Below are 19377 nucleotides of genomic sequence, written 5' to 3' on the forward strand. Positions count from 1 at the left end.
TGTGGTTAACTAAATTCTAGAGTTCCTGAAGTCACAGAAAACAGACTCACGAGGCTCTAAAATGCCAGGAACGGAAAGAGATCGCTTAAAAGGAATATTAACTGCAAGTAACAGGAAGAGATTTGGGAAAGAGAATGCAGGCAGAAGCTGTGGCTTCAGCAAAAAGATTTAAATCATGGGCAGAAAGTTTCTGTAGACAGTGAGTCCCAAAACTCAAACATTTCAAAGAACTCTGGCATAGCACTAGAAAACGTTTGCCTCACTGTAGAGAGGTGGTGTGAATTATCTGCCAGGAGCTTTCCACCGCTAGCCTCTTGTGTCACTAGGAGGTAAACGCATACAAACCTTTCTGTGCTGCATCTGCTGCCCGCCCAATGCTGCCAGCGCTACCTGCGTATTGCTACTGATACACTGTAGTCAGCAAAGGGAGGTTGGACGTGTGCTGATCCTTGTGTACTGCAGAGCACCTTTAACCCTAGTGCACTGGGTGTAGTTAGCTATGGCCTTCAAAGATATTTATACTCGTGGAGATCATCCAGAGCACAGGAACTTCCCAGCCGTGACATATTCCCTTCTCTCCGAGATATCCTGTAAGCTGGGGTTCAGAGCACGGACCGCAGCAGCTGGCAGAACCAATGATATTTTTACTGCTGTGCACCAGAGCTAAGCTGCACCAGAAAATCTGATAGGTGTTTTTTAAAATGTTGTTGCCTCTTTCTTGCCTGTCTATTCACTGTTATAAAGAGTCGTCTAACAAAGGTGTAGCTTTCTATTTAATTGCTGGTTATCTTAACTGAGCAACTTAACCGAGCAAATATTACTTCCATATTTTTATCGCTACCGGTGAAAATGATGAAGTGTCATGAAATATTCAGCCAAAAAACAGATGCAGAAAGGCAAGCTGAGCAGCAAAAATTACAACACAGATGGTCATGATAAATTAATTGAAGACACTAGGCTGCAGGGTGTGAGATGCAAAAAAATGCTGTAGAGTCTAAAAGTAGACAGATGTCTAAAATATCTGTGATTATGCGCTTAATTGCACTCTTTATGATTGCTTGATTCCAATTTTCCTAATGTACACTATTAACAAAAAATAATCTCGAAAGGACGCTATCAAGGTTGTTGGCCTTTAAAATGACCGTGTCTCAAAAGTTGACACAGTCCACAATGTCACCCTTACAGGGGGTAATAATTTTCTAAGCATTAATTTTCTTTATGTGATAAAAATTCCTTTACTGCTAAAGACATAAACACATTCACACCACGTTTGCAGAGTTTTTTCCTCCGTCTTACCCAACTATGCATTATTTCATCTTACACTGTTTGATGCAAAGCTAACTGAGAGCAGCTGGCAGATTTTCAGTAGCCCCCGCTAGGCTTTGAATTGCTCTGTTTTGGATCCATTCAGTTCAACAGAAATTTTGCCATTAAATTCAAGAGGATCAAGACCCTGCACATGCTCTGCTTGAGCTTGTTCTAGAGTCTGCTGAAATCAGTGGAGAGATTTCAACTGATTTGAGAAGGAATTCTACTCTCTCTCTCTCTCTCTCTCTCTCTCTCTATATATATATATATATATAATGCTGTAATTTCTTTTAATACAAATACAAAGCGTATAGGGAATCTATTTGTTGCTGCACATAGTGTATAACCTAATTATATCACTTTATGAGATGTATTGCTCAAGAAATATTAATTTTAACAGATATAACTCTTACAGGAGAGAACAGTGAGATGAAAGAAGACACAGGTACTTGTGAGATGGCTTTTGGGATTTGAGACAGGAGGACAAGGCCGTGCAGAGATCTTCTGGATATGAGAAATAAAAACTCAAAACAAGCCCCACTGGGGTCACACTGTTTGTGTAGCACCCCATAAAGAAAGTTACACCAGCTCTTCTCCCTCGGAGGCAGACCGTGAGCTCTGGAGTATGCCTGTATCCTCAGTGGGTCTTATAGATGCTTCTTTAAAATACTTGAGAAAAGATGCACGGTATAAAATCTCCTCATCACTACATCGTAAGACCTTAAAGCCTGCATCCTACAGTTAGGGAGGCAGGATCATCGCTTCCCCATTGCTGACACCTGCTTAAGAGTAAACGTTTCTGAAACAATGGTGCTCCGGAGGGGAGCATGCGTTGAGCTTTTGAATCAAGCCTACATTCCCTTGGGTATCACTTATATCCACAGGCTCTTTCCCAGCCCACCCACTCAGCACCTAGCAAGTAGAAGTGGAATTGCACTGGGATTACAGGACTTAACTCTGCATTCGGCCACCCCTTTGCACTGCTCCTCCAACCTGCCAAGCACTCGCATGCTGGCTAGGGGCACCGAATACCTTTGGGCACAGTTGGAAGCAAAAGCTGGAGTACTTCATCGCTTACAACCGTTCGGCCCTGGGGGGGCCTTGTCCTTCAGGGGCGCTGCTCCTCATTTCCCCTGGCGAGGGGAGGGCAGGGGAGGCTCCTGCAGCAGGATCAGCTCTGCTCTGGCTCAGCTGTGCTGGGGAAAGAGAGGGAGACGGTGGCGGCAATTTACCCATTCCTGCACACCGAGACTTTGACAGACTAACTGAGCGCATTGCATTTGCTGCCTCCTGACTGCATATTTAAGGGCCGGAGAGCCTGAGTAGTGGAGGGAGCAGGGGAGGTTTGAGCTGCTCCTTGCGAGTCAGACAAGTCCTAATGAGGTAGGCTTGTAAGGTGAGGGTAGGAACCGGGGAACCCCAGCGTGAGGAAGGCTTTTCACATCATATCAAACTTATTCTCTTTAAAATGTGAATTTTTAAGGTAAATCTTGCGCTTTCTGAACATAACTCCTTCAGCTAAACCCCCATTTCCCAAAGGAAACGTAGCATTACACACCCACAGACCTGTATTTCTTTCAGCATGGGAGGTCAACGTTTGAAACTCTAATCCCACAAACTTGGAGATTTATTCTAAATCCAGAGACTGAGATTTTTTTGATTGCATTGAAATTCAGCTAAACGATAGCTCTCTTCTCACGGCCAGCTCCAGGCCACCCCATTTATCTATTATCCAACGTGATGCTGAGACAGTCGGCAACCACAGACAGCACACGCCACAGGGGAGCTTCACAAGGCAAGGTGTTAAATGTAGTGATTTAGCAGCAGCACATGTTTTTGGTCTCTTAAGCAGACAGTGATCTATGGAAGCAGATGCATCTAGTAAATCATATTTGTAACGTGTAGATATTCAGTACAGTCAGTCCCGTGACTCTGTGCCCAGGAGTGAGCGGTAGCACCCTGCTGCACTGTGGTTCTGTAAAACCCCATGCTTGCTGCATGAGGCAGCAAATACAGGAGAGTATGCAGCCGCTGTCAGTCAGCAGCTCTCAAGATACATCTGCTACAGCTCAGGCCCCGTCTAGATGAGATCTTCTAATATGATACTTATCTGCCACCCCACCCTTCCGTGTGTCAGCAATCTTTTTGAGCCTGCCAATAAAATGTTCTACATTGTAACTCAAAATATTAATTATGTGCCAGGCTAGTTTCATTGCCATTTTCATTCCATATCATTGCAGCCTTTGGCTTTCGGTTGTGATTCTAAATGGTTAAGCAAGCTGTACACTGGGAGGAGTAATCTGCTGTAATACGCTGTGGTCTGATGCACGTACTTAAATTGGAGAGTTACTTAAGCTTTAATCCCTGAGAAATCAGTGATTACCCACAGGACACAAATGAAGGGCTGTTTATAGTATAGTTGCCAGACAACAGTGCACTGCTTAAAGTGTGCTTGTCCCAAGATTAACCACACTGCAGGGTTTAACAACTTTTCCAACAACCTCTGTGTGGAAAAAAATGTTTAAGACATCTGTATGATCAGAAGAGAATGGAGTGACTAAATTATCACTTGGCACTTGCAGCGACATCAGGAAACACTGAACGTGTTGCAGAATACAAAGGAAAGGGCTCTTAGGGCTTCTTGGAGAAGACCTGGAGGAGAAGAGTGGTGGAGGACTATGGCCAGGCCCCTGCCACCCCCATCCCTCGCACAGACGCTATACGCACGTCCCCAACATTTATATTGTAGTGCTAGGCAGCAGCTTTAAAGCCTTTCATTCACTGTCTCCCCAAAAGAAGTAAGTAGAACCAAAAACTGTGAAAAATGACAGAAAGTATACCATTATATGTACCTCTTTCTCCTCCTGTTCCTCTCTCCTGAGCATTACAGCAAATACCTTTGTTCCTTTTGGCAAAGGGGAGACATGCATGGTGCAAAGCTGAGCTGCTTTGCTGCGCATTTATCAAGCTCTATTTGGAAATGCTCGAATCCAGGTGGTATTGCGACTGTCCAGTCACGGCTGGTGTTGCCTTACTTACTGCAGTCCTGTCGTGCTGACTTTTGCCTGTTCTTACCTCTTTTTGTTATCCCTCTGACCATACTTTTTTTTCATTTGATCCAATACAGTAAATGAAGTAAGGGAGGAACAGGGGCGACGTATGTAAAAGGAGCAGAGGGACAGGAAATCCAGGAGAGGCTCAGAAAAGAGGTATTTTCCTGATCTGGCCTTCAATCCTGTTTTCATTTTTTAAGAAGCGAGTGTCTGGATTATATGGTCTTTACAATATAGGGCCTCTGTGTTGCTTGGCAACTTTCTGAAATAATCTTGGTTTTAGCAGAGAAGGAGCTGTTGTTCAAAGTGAACATGAGCGCTTCAAAATCCAATCCTCTTATACTATTTTCTCAAAGCCTGGTCAGTGCGCTTTTGTTTCTTCTTAGCATATGTCAACAAGACTGCCACTTTCCCTTTTGTTTCTGCAAAGTCCACCTAGGACTCTGCAGGCCCATTGTAGCTGAAATGCCTTCTTATCGCCTCTTTTTCCACAGGGAGAAAGTCAGTAAGTTTGTGCAACTGTCACACGATAGGTGCAGAACAAAAAGCATGTCCCTCCAGGCCCTTATTCTTGCTGCCCACTGACGTTAGGGGACAACTATGTAGTAAAACCATATTCCCTCAAATAAGGATTTCGGGTAAACCTAAGGATGAGGCTCACTCTGTTTCTGTGTAAAGGCAGGACCGGCTCTGGGCCAAGGCAAAGCAGATGCCACTGAGGTTACACAGGCTCCAGGACATGCAGGGCTGAGGGGACTGGGGGTCACCTCACCTGCTGCCTGCGTTGGGGCCGTTCCTGACAGATCTTTGTCTTAAACCCTGATGGCAGGGATCCTGTGGCCTTCCCGGTAACGAACTGTGCTTCATTACTTTCACAGCAACAAACATTTTCTGACTATTTGGCATGAGTTCTCCTTCACACAAATTGACCTGATATGTCCTTGTCTCATACCAAGTAGACAGGGAAAACAGCTGCCACAGCATCATACTTCTGAAATGTGTTTCTCTTGTGACCTACTATGACCCCTAGGTCTTGTTTTGCAGTGCTTCTGCCACTTTCATATTTGTACATTCCTAAATATATCATTTTGTCTTTGTCATTATTAAATTTCACTCTAGGCTGTTTCCCCAGTTAGTCCAGATCATTTTTAACTCAGGCCCTCACTCTAGGTGCTTTCAGTCCTTCCTGGCAAGCAAGTCATTGAAAAATGTTATAAGTGTATTCTCCAGTCAGTCCCACTGGACACTAATAAAAATATCCAGTAGAGCCAGGCTTGCAGCAAATCCCTGTGAAACCTTACTTGAAATTACCTCCCACATTGAGATAAGGGAACCAGGGATAACTCTGAGAGCAATTTTTCATGTCTCATGCCTTTGTTATGGTACTTCATCTGCACCACAGTGTCCCTAGTGCGCCATTAACTTTCAAGTTGCCCCACAGATGTTTGTCCAGCCGAGAGCAGGATTTTGCCTGCACATTACTAAGATTTGCTGTTCTGGTCCATGCTGCTTCAACAGCCAGTAAGATGAAGACAATCTATTCTTAGCCTGAGGAACAGCGTTAGCGCGCTGCACTGCTAGAAAAGCGGAGGAAAATCTCCCTCAAAGCATGGACTTTTTGTGAGACAACGGCAATCAGAGCCAGCCCTAACTCCCACACCAGCTATTTAGACATATATACCTAAAGTCTACAAAGTACAGGACATGCATCCTCTGAGGCTGAAACGATTACTTGTCTGCAGATTTGGAGTAAGGTTTGACCCTGGACTATCTGCAGGAACTTGGAGGGACAAATGGGAACCAATACTGACTTCACTGAAGATTTCTGCCCCATAAGTGGGCCAGGGAAGTAATAGCCTCCATACTGGAGAGTTTTGTTTCTTTTCTATGATTCATGTCTCAGCAAGAAAACGCAGAGAATGCAGGCTCTGATTTTGCAAGATACTGAGCTCACTGTGCATCTTACCTACTGGGAAATCTCAGAAAATTAAGAGGGATCTCCGTACCTCATGTATGGTACTGCCCCATTGTGGAAAATACCAGTGTGGGAGGTCAGTGGTTGAAATAAAGGGACCGGAGCTGCTGAAAACCTGAGGACAGGGAGATCAGACAGTTCCAAGAGCAACTGCAGAGGCAATCTGGAGAGAAAATGTAAAAGCAAGAAGTTTCTTTCATATGCAAAAGCTGTCCACCCCCTTACATCATGAAAAGACAAGCATTCCCTTGTGGAAGTCAGCAAAAAAAAAAAAATACTGAACATCTCTGTTTAACATTGCATTCAAGTAATTCTCTGTAAAGAGATAGTCCCTGTCCCAGAGAACTCACATCCTTTACACCACAACCAGCAGACGAGTGGGCAAAGGGCAGGAGGGAAAGAGAGTGAACGTAAGACCCAGCCTATCTCCTGTCTAGCCACTGTCACCTGGGACAGCTTGGAAGGCTTCATGAAGAAAAAAACACGTAAGAAGCTTTCTAGAGAAAATCGCAGCTCCATGGTTTCCTTCAGGAAGCCTTTCCCTGAAATGCATGCATCGATGCTTAGGATCCAAAGCACCGGTTCTTCCCTCTCCTTTCTCCCCCCACTACACATTGCATACTGACCATGAACGTTTATGGGGATCAGAACAGAGAACGATATGCCAGGAGGCCCCCGAGGTGACGGAGGCCCTTCGTGGAAGTGGCGTGCACAGATCTGCGCAGCTGCTCCCACTGCTCTGCCTGTTCGGCGGCAGGTGCCACTGCCCCGCTCACCCAGGGCTGACGGCCTGGCAAGCGGTGCGAGCACCGCTTTCACACCAGTTACTCTCTCAGCTCATGGCTAGCCTGGAAAGAGGAGCAGAGTAAAGCAGGAACTCACCATCCTGGGCAGACTCTGCTGAGGCAAGCCACGAGGCAAGGAGTGATTTAAAAAATGAAAGCCCCCTTTCTTTCCTGTATACCGATGTTACCACGAAATGGTAAGAGCTGGTCTGCTCAGAGTTTGCCTGCATGGAGGAGGAGACTGGCTGTCTAATTTCAGAGCAGCTGCTGTAAGGACAGTCTTATTCTGTTCTTAGACTGCCTTTTCCCACTTCTCACAAATAGTACGGTCCATAACGGAATATGGTCAACGGTGGCTAATTTTTTCATGTAGACAAGCCTCAAGCGCTAGCAAAAGATGAAATGGGAGTCTGAGTGACCAGCCTATTCTCTTGAAAAGAGAGGGCTAGAAGCTGCTGCTCTCTGAGGACCCCCTGCTTTCACTGCAGGTAGCAGAGCACAGAAATGCCCCTGGAAAATTAGTGATAAAAAGGAAAATGTGAAAGAAATAACCTGTTCCACTTTCAGTTGCTTGTTGCCTGTCAGCAAGGAGACAATTAACACACGGTGCCATGTCCATGCCCACCAGTTTGTATCGTCTTCCTTCACAATACAGGGTAGCTTCCTGCTGGCCTGGATCTGCTTTCTTTGACAGTCTGAGTGCTTTTTAATAGGAAAGTGTGCAGACAAATGTAATGCAGAGGTAAAAACATATCTTCTAGAGTCGGATTTTAGTGGCAAAAAAGGCACAAGCTACAATATTACAAATAGAGGTTCAGCCTTGGCCTTCCCTCCTGTTGCCTTGACAGGGCACCAGAAAGCAAAGCGGGCGGGTGGCAGTCCCTGCAGGAGCCTCGGGAGCTCGCAGGGCACTCGAAGGAGAAGCAGACTGCGGGTCGTTAGCAGCAGATTAACTCCTCGGGTTGTGGTGCCCGCAGCTGGCAGCGGTCCTCCGTGGAAAGCAGTGTGTCTTCCTCGCTGCCGGGCCTCTTGCAACGCTGGGCTTTCTCCGCTGCCTGGGGATGTGAGCGCACGTCCCTCCACCGAGGCTCCAGCTGGTCCCTGCCTCTGTCCAGACAGCTGAGCTGGGACAGGGGAACCAGCCTTTGCGTGGCTTTTCTTGCCCTGGTTTTCTGACATGCTTATGAACATATGGCAGTCACAAACCTTTCCGATGCCTTTATGAGGACACTGCTCTTCAGCTGCTCTACCTTCCTCCTTCTTGGTCTTCCATAACCTATGACGGTTTGCCTCCCAGCAACCTGGGGACAAACCAGGGTGACCTTGGGATCTGAGCTGAGTTGGGGTATGGACAGCTCCTATTCCTCCTCACAGCTGAGCTCAACACCCTCCCAAGGCGCGTGGTGCAGAGGGGCTCTGGAGCCAGGGCACACGCTGACCGGCTGTCTCGTGGGAACGGTGGGCCCTGTGCAGCCACAAAGCCCCTGCATTTACAGTAGGGCTGCATCGCCTTTGCAGAAGGAACAGGTGGAGAAATGCTCCTTTAAATGTTTCCTTGCTGACCTGGAGCAGATGGACCAAAATAAACAACGCAGCAGTATTTAGTACTGTATTGTGAAAGAGTGTGTACGTGTATGAGAGAGACTGACACCCACCCTAGAAGGTAAAACAGTGGATCTGGCGCCTTAATATCTGACTCATTTGATGAGGTACATTTCTGACGGCTACCATTCAATAACTTTTACCCTGAAGGACTTGTTATTGAGGTTAAGGTAAATCTCCACAGCTCTGTTGACTTCACCCTGGTCACATCAGCTGAGGATCTAACCATACGCTCCTCAGAGCAATCCCTGGCTTGTGATGCCCGCCCCTCTCTCTATGCCTGTTTCAGCCCTGCTCTGAGCAAATCAGCTCTGTCTCTCACAGCCTCAAGCTTTGCGCTGGAGATGAGCTCAAAGCAGAAGGCCAGATTTTAACCTATCTCATCTTAACTCGAGGCCCAGGGTGGAATATAAACTTCTTTGTTGAGGTCTCTTTTTGCAGCAAATATTTATGCAGCACATTCGTGATGCTTGGGGAGATAATGACAGAAGATTAGAACGATTATTATCTCTGCAGAGTGGCTTGTCATGATTCATGACATACAGCTCAGCCAGAACGAACGCAGTCCCATACCGGGAGCTCAAACACAAGGAAGCTGAAAGGAGAACTGCTGATGTACTCTCCGTGACGGAGCACCGAGCTGTAGGGGGATTAGGTCTGCGATGTCTGAGCCCAGCGTTGCAGAAATTGCCTGTCCTTTGCAGAATAATTCATTAACTCTACTGAAAGGCTTTGCTATGGATCTGAAAAGGGCCACACAGTGGCCAAAAATTCACACTGACTCATGGGCCCAACACCTGGTGTTGACCTGGTGTTCTTTATATCCTATAGAGACAAAGCTGCTAGGTGGAGGAAACTGTGCAAAGAAAAAGCTCATATGTTCCTCCTCACGATAACAGCAAGTCTGACTTCACGTGGCTCTCTATAGCTGTCCACAGTGCACCTTTGGTAGCTGAATAAAGTGCATGCACAGGGAGGAAGCAGGAGTAACGTGCAGGTGCTTCTCTCCTTTGGAGCAGGAAGGTTTTTCCATCGATTACAGCAAGTGTTAGCACGGGCTTATCTAATTCTTTAACTCAAACAGTACTAGCTCATGCTTATAGCCCTGAAAGTCCTGGGTTTAAAGCCCTGGCAACACATGCAAGGCCGATCACCTGTGGGGTGTTAGGTGCCTAATCCGCATGTGCTGCGAGTCCTTCAGTGGGACACGCTGACCGCCCGGCCTCTGCGCCGGCCTTGGGAGCCCTTTGCCATCAGAGGCTCTGAGAGCAGCCGTGGAGAAAGGCAGGCGGCAGACAGGACGACACTGCCGCTCTTAGGTGATGCTATCGAATAGGCAGGTGGCGTAACTCTGCCCGGACCCACAAGACACACACCTGGGGAAAAGGGAAGGCAGAGTGGGCACTGGCCCAACAGGGAGCTTTCACTATATTCCTGGTAGCAGCACTGCTGCCAGCTGTGCTGTACCTATGGGTACACAAAAAATGGCTGTGGCAGTAGCATGAAGGAAATATTAAACTGTGGTAGGCTGAAGCGTTCACTGAACTTGTAGAAGAGCACTCCCTTTTTTCCCCTGTCATGCCACTGGTGGCTGCCAGACCGAGATGGATAAATGCATTTCTGAGTGATGATCTCAAACACAACGAAGTCATAACACAAGCAAGAAATGCTGTTTTCAGCAGAAGCACACTGGTCAGCTCTCGCAGGGGTTCTCAGGAACCTGATTCAGATAACTCTGTGACAAGATTTAACTGTATATTTATTCTTTCAGGTGTTTTCTGGTTATTGGAGCTATTATTTGGCTCAGTGGGTGGTGTATTTATTCTTTATGGAAGCTGCATCTGTCCTGAAGACCAGTCTTCTTTTTAGGGACGGAACAGGTGCCATACGGACAGCTTCTTGCCGGCCATCTGCTCTAGCGTGACTTGGAGGGACCAGCAGCAGAGGCAGCAATCATTCAATTTGCCCTGACACTTAGTCCTTGAGGTCTCTGCTGATTGCCATTAAGATGCCAGTAAGTCTTCCTTGCGGTGTGCACAACTATCCGATAAGAACAGGATTAAGACCATCTGTCTAGTTAACGGCACAGATTCTTGAATGGTGCTTATGTGCTGCAGGTGCAGGTAGCTCCTCAGAGGCCAGCAGCAGTATAGCAATATATGTCAACCAAGGATGGGGCCACTTGTCTGAGCCTGCGCTCACAGAGGCAATGCTACAGTGTGCTGTTTGGTAGAGGGAGCCTTTTACAGCTGACAGCGGGGCGACTGCTGGGATAACATTTTGGCAGAGGTCAATCAGCGCGTACCAAGCGACATGCAGTGTGAGAGGTGACACTGTGCACGCAGCTGGCAGCCAGCATGTCGCTTACCCAGTGGTTTAGAAACGTAAAGTCCTATAGTAGCATGAAAATATGGTCTTAGCATGGTTTGAGATGATTTTATGAACCTTTCCAGGAAAGCAGGAAGGCGGCATAAACATTCCATACAGTAATTCTGGGAGTTGATTAGGTGCATTTAAGTATCCTCTCAATTAGACTTTGGACCAAGGAATAAGACTTTATGTCTTTAGGGTAAACTATATTTCAGGCACTACAGGAGTCAGAAGCTGTGCTGCAGAAACTGAATAGCAGTAAGGCACAGAGGCAGGGAACTAGTCTCTCAGGTCAGTGGAGAAAAAAGAAATAGAAATGGCAAAGATAGAGTGCAATCTCAGTGCTGCAATTTGCAGTGGTACGACCGTGAAGCACCGTGTTTTAGAGGTACCTGAAGGCAATAGAAATAGCAGAAAACCAAGAACTCCCGCTATACTCTCTTACCAGGGCTCCCTCCTGGTTAACCTGCCATGCGCAAGCCCACAAACATGCAGTTTCTTTTTTTTTTAAAAAACATATTTATCAGCCACCTTGAAAGGGATGAAATGTAAGGGCCACAGACATCTGTTTTTAGAAGTGTGCAATTAGAAAACTTAGGAAGGAAAAGATGCTCAGCTAGAATATGTTCCAATGCCTTTGAAATTCAATAACCCTTGCCCCCATTGCCTTACTAGCAGACTTCAGATTAGGGATTTACTCGTGCACTGGCCCAAGGGAGGTGTGCAGGATGCTTCAGCAAAACAGTTGTCAAAAGCCAGCGCCGCTTTTTTCCCTGCTCCCCAGCTGCAGGAGGTTGGGCTGAGCGCCGCTACTGCCGGGAGACCTCAGCTCTGCTGCATCCAGCCCAAACACCCCCGGGGCCAGCATTGCTGCCATCCGGCATACTATGAGTTCAGTTTGGTCTAATGAAATCATCTGTGTCGAAAGCAGCTCCCCACTTGCTGCTGCATCAAGCTGCAATTATTGAAATAAACTATCCCTCCATTTCTTTAAAATATTTCTGACAGCATGTCTAAGGGGTTTCACATAACTTAGGAAAATGGCAATGTCATTATCCAGTAACAGGACCATCCGGAGCTTTTTGAGGCACCGGCAATGTTGCCTTCGCTGAATAAACAAACTGTTATTCTCACCAGAGCATAAATCTAAAAACACTGGCAGATGTGTGGAGGTGTAAAAAGCGGAATGAGGGGGATGAGTCACTGCTCACCCTGAAAGCTTGCAATGGGCTGGCAGGGGAGTCCCCAAAGAGACGGCTCTGAGCACGGGCCGGCTCCAGTGGTAGATGAGGCACTTTGCATTCATTCATTCATTCACATCACTGCTTTTGCATCCTGAGACTCTAGCACAAGTCTCACTGAGAAAGAGTTCAAGACTCTATTTTCAAGGAGGGGAGTGTTATTGTAGACACCGGTGTCTTTCAATTGCAATCATCGCAATCCCTGAAAGGAAAATAACTTTCAAACCAAAGAGGAGCTCAGCTCCTCACACTCTGAGGGAGTCTGGGATCAAGTATGGGATGATTTCCGAAAGCAAAGGTGAGCTGCTGGTGAGCCTTGGCATCTCTTCCTAGACAGGAAACAGGAACGGCCCAGGAACAAGCAGCCTTTCCTGATGCGACTCAGGTTAGAGGTGACAGTAAGCAAAACAGTCCCAAAGCTTGATAGTCCCTGCCTATCAGTAGCATACATCCCCCATGTCACTTAACTTAATTGACAGCTCCTGCTGAAAAAAGCGCAGCAAATATTACAAAGGTCAAAAGTGAACCTCCTAGTAGAGCTGGAGGAAGGATTTGACCCTGGCCAGTACTCACTGTCAGCAGCACCGAAGCCATACAACAGCTTTCAAATGAACAGGAATATATACTGCATTATTAGAACCAGGGCAGTTTTATAATAATGCATGTCCTGCACAACTTTTAGCTGTTTTAAAATTTCCACTGATTGATTGCTCTGAATGCGGCAGGTCTAAGTACCAAGACATCCCACCCTCGTACAGCCTGCTTCTGCTCACGGGGGAAAACTATGGCTCACAGTTACATTTGAGCCAGCAGCCACAGTCGGGAGCAGCTATTTAACATGAACTGCTAGAAACAACCGAAAGCTCAGATTTCACCACCAGGCCCTAATGGTGCCTGAACTTGTCAGTACAGGTAACAGGTTAGTAACGTCACGTCCTGCAGCATTGCTTGGACAGGAATTGAGGTGATGGCAAATACTGATCATCTCTGCTGAGAACAGGATGGTCTACTTGTAGCAATGGTCCCCACTGCAATGCTGGACTATACCCGCTTAGACCTAGCAGGTAAGCTCGCACACAGGGACTGCAGGGAGACTGCGCTGTGGGTAAGATTCAATTCACTTGACACATATTTTTGGTGCCAGTGAGGTGACGCGCAGAAATTTCAACCCGGAGAGGAAAAGCATAGCCAAGCTAGAGTGGGGAACTACTGGTAAAATCCTAAAATTACCATTAAGCAGAAGGACCATCCAAAAAATCAGAATGGCAATGTGTGGACTTAAGCTGTAAAACTGAAAGTGCTAGGATTTCTGTGGGATGAAGTGCTTCAGCTGGCTTCGGACAGGACCTGCATGTCGGCTGTGCGTCAGGCAACATGAGCATGCACAGAGTTTTGCAGCTCAGACAGCTAAGCCTAGAAACAGATCCAGTTCTAGACTCTGCTTGGGCTTTGTTCAGTTCTCCATTTAACCCTGATGGCTCAAAGATAAAACCTGAGAAGCGTTAGGACAAACAAACCGCCAAAGGAACAAAATCTCAAGGGGAGTTGAGCTGAGTGATCAGCCAACAACAGTCATTATTTGAGCAGATGGGAGCAGCGTGGGCCTCTCCGTGGATCGTTAGGGAAGAAACCTCCTCCAGGACCTCCTCCAAAAGTGAACAGGAAGACTCTGAGCCACTTTAATTCAGAGGAAAACACTGACCAAGTTTAACAGGTCACCTGGGGCATCTGTACTTGTGGCCAGACCTTCAAATTGGTACCAGCTGTGCCCCTGTGTGAGACCGTTGCACGTGCTGATTGGCACCCACCGCTGGCGCCCAGAAGAAATGGGATTTGCATAGGCAAAACCCACTTGCACGCAGGAGACTTCTACGGCGAGAAAGGCTATCGCATCCGTACGCAGCCGAGGGGCTGCACCGACGTCAGGCAGCGCTGGGGGAGCCCAGCCCGGGGCCGTGCCCCAGCAGGCGCCGCAGCACGAGCGGCAGCGTGGCGGGACGCGGTTCGGGTGCCCGCTGCCGCCCGGAGGCAGCCGGGGCCGGGGCCGGGGCCGGGGCCGCTCCTCGAGCGCAGCGGCAACGCTTCCCGCCGCCTCCCTGGCTCATTTCCGGAGGGGATGAGCAAGGGCACCCTGCCGAGGGGGCGAGCAGTTATCCGGCTCACCACACCGCCTAGGAGCGCACACAGGGACACCCTACGGCCCCTGGCGAGTGACTTTATTACTAACAACCAGCAGATATGGTAAATTAACTCTTCGCCTGCTACAAATAAGCCGAGTTACTGTTAAGCGAGATCCGACTAGGTCTCACTTGCCGCTGCAGAGGGATCAGCTTCCCGGGCTGTTTCTCCGCTGTCAGTGGTGTTACATGATGCTGCGCTGGTCCCGGATGGCTTCAGCTCGTTCCCTCGTCCCCTGCTCTCCGCAGGGCGGACCACTGCCGTCCAGCAGGGCCTTTCCCACCTCCGCCGTCGGCCCTCCCTTCACCCTCCCTCTTGCCTCTACCAGCCTTCAAGCTGCCCCGCTCTTGCCTGCGCTACCCCGGAGCGAGGCTCAGCATCAGCAATGTCCCCCCCGCCCCGAGGGCGGCTTTTTCTCACGTCATAAAGCAAAATTTTCCCGCGAGTGAGCAAGGAGCAGGACGGCCCAGGCCAGGGGCAGGGCCCGTTTAAGGGGGACGAGAGCTGGGCTGGTTTGGGGGCCGATCGCTACCGCTCAAATTCCACACACGCGCCGCAAGGTGTTTTAATGGAAAGTAGAAGCTTTGCAGAAGGACAGCGCGAATCTCAGGTGAACGGCAGAAAAATGACAGCCTAATTTTGCGTTTCATTTTTAGCAGCATTGTTCTGAAGCGTAGGATAATAGTTAACTGATTTAACTAGGCTCTTGCTTCAGGTAGCAGAGGCAGAACAAAGGGAGTTACTCCTTCTCCCCCCCCCCCTTTGTCATTATAATCAATAAGCAACATTCATCTCTCTGGCTAGATTTCCATATATAAACTTTTAATTGTCAGTGTACCTGCTTATAAGAATAGCTGTGGTTAAAAACAATAGATAGCACAATAACTGTGCACTTTGTTGCGTTTGTGTGGCAACAAAGAATTTTAATTTCCCTGTAATTTCAGTCACGCTCAGACTGGCTGGATGCACTGGTGCGCGATTCTCAGGGATGCCCAAAAGCTTGCAGAAACCGAGCCGAGCGCAGGTGCCGGCAGCTCTCCCTGGCCGCCAGGCACCAAGGGCAGCGCCGGGGTCCCCAGAAGGGGCAGCCTGCCCAGGGAGGGGGCAGACAGCCTTCAGCAGCAGCAGGAGCGCAAGAAAAACCTCGCTTTCCACCCCACTCCGTCCCTGGGAAAGCCTGAGCACTCACATGGTCAAAGGTAATCCTACCCTGTTATCCCTTTATAACAGCCCCATCAAGGTCTCCCAGCACAACTACATGCCCTCCCGACACAGGCTTGGCGCCTGCAATTCCTCTTAGCAGGACTTGCAGCTCAGCTACTGCAGCGCTGGCGACTTCGGCAGAGGGGACCGGGTGTCGCGTCCACCTCGGAGCACCCCCCGCGCCAGCCGCACACCCCGCGGGGCTCACCGGCTCGGAGCCGGTGCTGGCGACTTCCCAGGCCTCTCACCTGCACCAAGGGGCCTCAAATTACTAGGAAAATAGCTTGTGCTCCTCTGAACCCTGGTAGAAGCGGCCTCCCCTTCTTCCCATCGCCTAAAACACGTCAACAGCTCTCCTAATAACATTTTAAAGCTCAGAAGATCAATGATGAAGAGCTCTTGTTCTTTCACAGCGGAAAGATGCTTATGAGCGAGTCAGTGAATAATTATTATTATCCCCATTACCAAATGGCTGTATGCTCGCATTTGCTTCTCCTGGTCACCCAGCCCTGTGTGTTAATCCAGACCAGACCTCAACCAGCAACAGGAGCACAACAGCATTGCCTAGGCTAGGCTGGGTAGGATTTTAGGGGCAGGAACTTCATCTGCTAAATTACATAAGGAGGGGGAGCAGACTCTGACCTCATCCATGAGGAATATAAACCCTCTAGAAGCAAACTCCCTCAGAGTTCAGGAAAACCCCGAGTCTGACACACATCTCTGCAGGTGAGGTGGGTGGTGCAGCGAAGGAATTGTTGGTTAGCTCTTACTCCATGTCCCCTGGCCAGCCCCTTCTGTGCAGCCATCCATCATTTATTTGTCTTTTCTGTGTGGTGTGAGATGCCTTTGGTGGCAAACGCTCCATCACACAGTGTTTTGGCACTACCGCCAACAGCAGTGTCATTTCTCAGCCCACCGCAGCACGAGCAGCCGTGGTACGCAAGCGTGGCGAGGAAAGCAGGGTTCATCTAATGCTGGCAGAACAGACTCCAAACAGCTCCTTCCCTCTCTTCTGTTCCTGACTTTTGTCTTTAAAGTTTTCCCTCACGCCTGCACAGACCGGTTTCTGCTCCTGGAGCAAGGTGCTGTTGCCCCACACTCCTCAGCTGCTCTTGCACCACTGTAGCTCTGCTCCTGCCAGCCTTACGAGGCAAAACGGTTAGATAAAGCCACCGAGGCTGAGAGGGAACAAAGTGCCTACAACAGTGACCTATTTCTTCTTTATCTATTTTTTTTTCCCCCCTAAACAAGTAAACAAAAAACTCAGCATGCATTTGATCTCCAAAGGCCGTTTTTGGGGGGTGAGGGGCACTGCTAGGGAGCACACATTTACTTCACTTCACAGCAAAGCAAAAAAAACCCCTCCCATTGCTGCTCTGCTGTGCAGAGCATGGGAAACGGGAGAGAAACACAATATTCCTTGATCCTCTGATCTGCCGTAATCCGGCTAGCTAGCCTCATGCAGCAATTTTGTCTGTGGCCCGTCGCATGGTGCATGCCCTTGCTGCCCTGGGCCTGCTTAACTCAGCTCTCCCTTAATTTGCACTAGCAGCAGCATTACATGAATTGCTGCCTTGTTAGTGATGGCTCTCTTAAGTAAGCAAATGGGGTGACATCACCCAACAGCAAAATACCAGCTGCTCAGAGGGGGAGCAAGGGAAGGGGTCAGTGCGCCAGCGTGCATGGGTGGGTGCTCAGAGGCAGTTTGAGCTGCAGCTGCATGGCAAAGCCCCCATCCTTCCAGGAACGGCGACACGGGATCAGAGGATAATTCAGGCTGGAAGGGACCTCAGGAGGCCTCTAGCTCGACCTCCAGCTCAGAGCAGGCCCAGCGATGAGACCAGACCAGGTTGTTCAGAGCTTTATCCAGCCAGGTCTTGAAAACCTCCAAGGATGGAGACGGGACAGCTGCCTCCCTGGGCAACCTGCTCCACTGCTTGACTTTCCTCAGGGGGAAAAGAGTTTCCTTATGTCTAGTCTGAACTTCTCTTCCTTTTTTATGGTTACTTGGCCAGTTATAAAACTGGTTTAAAATACCTCTATGCACAAAAAAAAACTATATTCAAATCAATCCACATTCTACCTATACCTTTGTTCATAGCAGCCCAGGCCTTCTCCAGGTTTTAATAAGCTTGTTATACAATATTTGTTGTACACAGCATCCATTAACTTATCTGTGGGAGTGCAGGAATGTGTTCATCGCTAAAATACCTCAAGCGAGCAAGGCCATTTGCATGAGGCGTATTGCAGCTAAAATGGTTGCGCAGCTTATGTTTTGTGCGGATGCTGCGTTACTCCCTTCATGCTACAGAAACCTGGCGCTCACACGTTGCTCACCACCTCCCCCCATCCTGCGGCGTAGCCTGCTAACCCTCAGCTGGCAGCAGGGAGGGGGTTGCAAAGGCAGGAGAGCAGAGGGACGGTCTAGGGGGGAAGGTGCGCAGAAGCGCTCTCCAGAGACCCTCACGAGAGTTTGCTTGGGAAGTTCAGGGTAGCGCGTGCCTCTGCCTGCGGTGCAGCTCCTGAACTCCCCAGATGTGAGGGGACTTCCTTCTCCCCAGGAAGACTCTTCCTGCTGCCTTTCCGGCAGCTTTCCCTTAGGAGCCAGGGCGGACTCACACTTAGTGCAGCCTGGCTGGACCCAGGCTGGCTGACAGCAGAGACATCACCCACACCAGAGGCCACACAAAATCTCCCAGGTGCTGAGTGCCTGGGACTGGCCTCCAGCATGAATAAGCCATGCTCTGCGAGCAGATCCTGAGCCCCCCGGGAGCCACTGCAGCTTTGCAGGCCTTTGCCCCCCAGCACCTTGTTTTGCACCTCCCATGGGGGAAGCAAGTGGGATCTCTGCTGAAACACCTCCTTAAAAACGAGCCTTGCATGATTCTTGAGAACTGGGCTTCCATTGCGTTATCTAAGGAGATACCTGCAGCCATCTAAGTGCAGATAGCTCCCACATCCAAGCGTGGGATGCTCCCACAATTAACTTACCTGTGGGAATAGGGCCAGCCAGGTAACACATCCACAGCAAGCGGGTCAGGGCTTACAGAGCCCTGCTGGGCTCCAGGCTGCACCTGAGAGCTGCTGCAACGGTCACAGAAGGAAATCCAGTCCACCTGCCACATTCAGAAAGCATCTAGCAAACTGGCAGCTGGTGAAGAGGAGGCAGTGAAGAAAGGCAACAGCAAGACCCGAAGCAAGCCGTGCTTGTTAATACCCACCTGCGAGAAGGGAGCTCTGTGTGAGGGGGGGTTTGGAGGCATACTCTGCGACAGAGATAGCACCCGCTTGCCTTTTGGGGCCCAGATGTCTTGAAAGCTGATTCAGGTGCGAATGGTCCTGCCAAGCCTCAGGTCTGATCATTTACTATCGTGTTTTTTTCACATAGGCCAGTTCCTCATTTGACACGTAGTAGAAGCAAATACTTCCACCTGCACTGAGACAGCTATTTCCAACTCTGAGATCAGAGAGCGAATCAAAATCCGCTCATTCCCCACCCCTGCACATAAAATGAGCTTTAAAAAATGTCAGATTTAACATAAAAAAATCGTATGTGGACTGTTTTAGTTCTCTTTGGTTTTGAGCCTCTTGGGTGGGGTCAATTCATGTTGTGAAGCTTCTTTCTAGAAAGACGAGTGCTAGAAGTTTTTCTTTCTTTCTCT

The 19377-nt window shown here is 48.7% G+C and overlaps 1 protein-coding gene across 1 annotated transcript in view; it reads right to left on the reverse strand.

Moving 5' to 3' along the window:
- The window catches only part of RD3 (RD3 regulator of GUCY2D), a 44861-nt gene extending 25813 nt beyond the window's left edge, over positions 1–19048 (reverse strand). The window contains exon 1 of the mRNA XM_068939775.1: positions 18937–19048. The gene's annotated coding sequence lies outside the window, so the exon portion shown is untranslated. The remainder of the gene's footprint in view (positions 1–18936) is intronic.
- Positions 19049–19377: the final 329 nt, after the last annotated feature.

Source organism: Struthio camelus, chromosome 3 (genome assembly GCF_040807025.1).
Source record: "Struthio camelus isolate bStrCam1 chromosome 3, bStrCam1.hap1, whole genome shotgun sequence".
In the NCBI taxonomy this organism is placed as follows: domain Eukaryota; kingdom Metazoa; phylum Chordata; class Aves; order Struthioniformes; family Struthionidae; genus Struthio; species Struthio camelus.